Source organism: Nomia melanderi, unplaced genomic scaffold (assembly GCF_051020985.1).
Source record: "Nomia melanderi isolate GNS246 unplaced genomic scaffold, iyNomMela1 scaffold0246, whole genome shotgun sequence".
Taxonomy (NCBI): domain Eukaryota; kingdom Metazoa; phylum Arthropoda; class Insecta; order Hymenoptera; family Halictidae; genus Nomia; species Nomia melanderi.
Window position 1 is genome coordinate 30001 of NW_027475361.1, and position 4049 is coordinate 34049.

Below are 4049 nucleotides of genomic sequence, written 5' to 3' on the forward strand. Positions count from 1 at the left end.
TTACGGGGATACGGAAACGTTACCACGTGGTGTCACACACGATCGTCCGTCTCTTCTCTATAGCAGAAACCGATAAAAATACACCTCCCGAAAGAGAGTATATGGTGATTCTTTTTATATATATATATATATTTCGAAATACAACTGAACGTGGCGGAAGCGCACGGTGGTGGTCCAGCGAGGACACGCGACGACGGGGAATAAGAACTATTCGACCCGTTACGAATACGCATGCTCGTCCCGCACGATTTTAACACACACCGTGTTTTTCTCCAGTCGTCAAAGCGTTCGTGCGTCGAATTCGAAAAATAAAAAAAAAAGAAAAACACCTTTTCTCTCTCTCGGGGTAAAAGAGTCGATGTGTATTGTGTATAAAGGTTCTGCGAGAAGTCTCGTTTTGACGTGTGTTCCGCCGATAACGACGATCCTCCGAAACGGGGATACAGAAACGTTACACCTCACAACACGATCTCCGTCTCTTCTCTATAGCAGAAACCGATAAAAATACACCTCCCGAAAGAGAGTATATGGTGATTCTTTTTATATATATATATTTCGAAATTCAACTGAACGTGGCGGAAGCGCACGGTGGTGGTCCAGCGAGGACACGCGACGACGGGGAATAAGAACTATTCGACCCGTTACGAATACGCATGCTCGTCCCGCACGATTTTAACACACACCGTGTTTTTCTCCAGTCGTCAAAGCGTTCGTGCGTCGAATTCGAAAAATAAAAAAAAGAAATACACCTTTTCTCTCTCTCTCGGGGTAAAAAGAGTCGATGTGTATTGTGTATAAAGGTTCTGCTGCGAGAAGTCTCGTTTTGCCGTGTGTTTCGGTAACGACGATCCTCCGAAACGTACATCTCATTCGTAAGAGAGGAAGAAAACAATCTCCCTGGGGCCAGTCGGTAATATACCGACATACGACGTGTCGTGCACATCCGTCTCACGCACGGTATACAAAATATGAATAAAACGTGTGTAGTCTCTCTCTCTCTCGACTTCTTAATATTTTCTTTCACCTCTGACGCATCATTTCAGGTGACGTCGGGAGCGCGGGAAAAAAAATTTTTCTAAACACACGAAACCGTTCATCTCACGAACAGCCGAAAAAGTTGTCGCTCAGATCCATATCGCAGTGGAGCGGTATCCGCGGGCGGTCGTAATTGAACGACGCACGACGCCGCGAACACTCACGCGAGTCCATACAAACGATTCCGATCGTTTTGCAACAACTAGAACGTACACTGTCCGTGAAATTCACAGAATTTTCGCGTGTCCGCGACAAACGCCGACGAGACACCCATCGTTCGCTCGTACGTAGCATCCTTCTCTTAACCCGACTCAGAAACGTTCTTTGCGCCCTTCGGTAAAAAAACGTTCGATCCGAAGAGGTGAACGACGGCGGGGATTTGACAGAGCTACGCAAGCAGTGTATGGTACGTAAACGACCCTCAGCCAGGCGTGGTCCAGGAATTGTATCCGTGGACCGCAATGTGCGTTCGAAATGTCGATGTTCATGTGTCCTGCAGTTCACACGTTGACGCGCAATTAGCTGCGTTCTTCATCGACCCACGAGCCAAGTGATCCACCGTTCAGGGTAATCGTATAAATTTTATATTTCACATATATAATTTTATTCTCATTTGTTCGACCTAATATCTCTCTTCTTTCAAAGAGAAGATAAAAGTTGATACCTGAATCTCCGACCAGCGCGCGAAGGAGATTCAGGCGTCGCCTTGGAGACGACACCGAAGCCTTTCGAGACGAAAAACGTTCAAGTAATATGTATATATTTCTCGACGTTCCGGGCGTATAGTGCATTCAAAAACCCGCGAAAGACGCAGAAGACTCGCACGCGTGGAAACGACGGGGATATATTTTGTATCCTACCCGATACTGAATCCATCGCGTGCAGTCGACCCTCGCGTTCTTCCGATCAGACGCATCTATTGTTGCGCGCATGTTTTCGCGTCGCATCGCGCGAAACGTTGCACGAATCGTACCGATCGATCGATTGAAAGCAAATAATGAAAAAAGACTTCACAGCTGGCTCTTTGCCGGTCATTCGTCCCATGTTATCTCTTGCCGCGAAATTGGCGCGCAAGAGTTGGGTGTCAGACGCGCGGCTTTAAAACGAGCTTCACGGCCGGTCCCTTCGTTACCGCTTTCGTTCTTTCTCTCGGAACGACCATGAACGAACACGACGAGCGACGCTACGGCATACACACGTCCACGGATTCGATTAAAAAAACAGACTTCACAGCTGGCTCTTTGCCGGTCATTCGTCCCATATTATCTCTTGCCGCGAAATTGGCGCGCAAGAGTTGGGTGTCAGACGCACGGCTTTAAAACGAGCTTCACGGCCGGTCCTCTCAATTCCGTGTACGGTACACGCAAGATGCGGGTTCCACTTCCAGACTACCCGGTCCCTTCTCTCTACGAGAATCGATAGTAGAAGAACGGCTCGAAAACGCGTCTCAGAGACTAGGGGAAAAGAAGCGGTATGCGAGCGAAACGAAAACGCATTATGGAAACGTCGCGAAACAATGTTCGACGGTTGCTCGGTTCCAATCGTGCGGCCGTTTCAATTTCTCGTGCGCTTCACCGTCCCTCCGTAACTCTGGCCGATCGCGTATACCGAAGAGCCGACACGCGCAAAAACCACAGGCATTGTATACTGTATATATATATGTTACAGTCACAGCCTTCGCGCGTTTTACTCTCCGACGCGGGGTTTCCACGACGAAAGAGAGACAGTTTCGTGGCGGGTGACTCGGCCGAATCGCTACGACGGGTATTTCTATTATAGAACGAATCATCGCCACCCTTTACCAGTGCCCGACGAAGGAATCACAAGGTCATCTGGAGTTTACAATGCCAGCGACGGTAATTCCAACGAAGACCCGATAAGTCAACTCATCGTTCTATTTCTCCCCGTACAGAAAAGCGAATCGACGCTAACGCACCTCGCGCAAGCACGAACGTTCTCTTCGCGTGGATCATCCCATCGTCGAAAGATGTAAAGACGCATTGGAGATCGTGGTCTCTGGCGGGCTCATTGCACGCCCCACTGCATATCTTTCCTCGAATCGAGAATGATTCGTCCACTAAGGCTGCGAAACTACGCGTCGAGGAAACTAGGGGAAAGAAGCGGGATGCGAGCGAAACGACAATACATTATGGAAACGTCGCGAAACAATGTTCGGCGGTTGCTCGTTTCCTCCTGCGGACGTTTCATTGCTCGGGCGCTTCACGTCCCTCCGTAACCTTCGCGCGATCGCGTGCCCCGGAGAGCCGGCAACCGGTGAACCACAGGCGTATAAACTATAGTCTTCTATAGCAAGCCTTCGGCGGTTACTCTCCGACGCGGGGATTCCACGACGAGAGAGAATTTCGTGGCGGGTGACATCGGTCGAAACGCTACGACGGGTATTTCTATTATAGAACGAATCATCGCCACCCTTTACCAGTGCCCGACGAAGGAATCACAAGGTCATCTGGAGTTTACAATGCCAGCGACGGTAATTCCAACGAAGACCCGATAAGTCAACTCATCGTTCTATTTCTCCCCGTACAGACAAGCGAATCAACGCTATCGCACCTCACGCATGCACGAACGTTCTCTTCGCGTGAATCGTCCCATCGTCGAAAGATATAGCCGCTTGGAGATCGTGGCCCATCAAGTTCTTCCGTAACTCCTGCGCGATCGCGTACCCCGGAGAGCAGGCAACCGGTGAACCACAGGCGTATAAACTATAGTCTTCTATAGCAAGCCTTCGCGTTTACTCTACGACGCGGGGATTCCACGACGAGAGAGATTTTCGTGGCGGGTGACACGGCCGAATCGCTACGACGGGTATTTCTATTATAGAACGAATCATCGCCACCCTTTACCAGTGCCCGACGAAGGAATCACAAGGTCATCTGGAGTTTACAATGCCAGCGACGGTAATTCCAACGAAGACCCGATAAGTCAACTCATCGTTCTATTTCTCCCCGTACAGAAAAGCGAATCGGCGCTATCGCACCTCACGCAAGCAGGAA

The 4049-nt window shown here is 49.6% G+C and overlaps 1 non-coding gene across 1 annotated transcript; it reads right to left on the reverse strand.

Annotated features, from left to right (window-relative positions):
• Window positions 1-1450: 1450 nt before the first annotated feature.
• On the reverse strand, window positions 1451-1605 carry LOC143175910 (5.8S ribosomal RNA). The gene has a single exon (XR_013000556.1). It is a non-coding gene; the product is annotated as a 5.8S ribosomal RNA (ribosomal RNA).
• Window positions 1606-4049: the final 2444 nt, after the last annotated feature.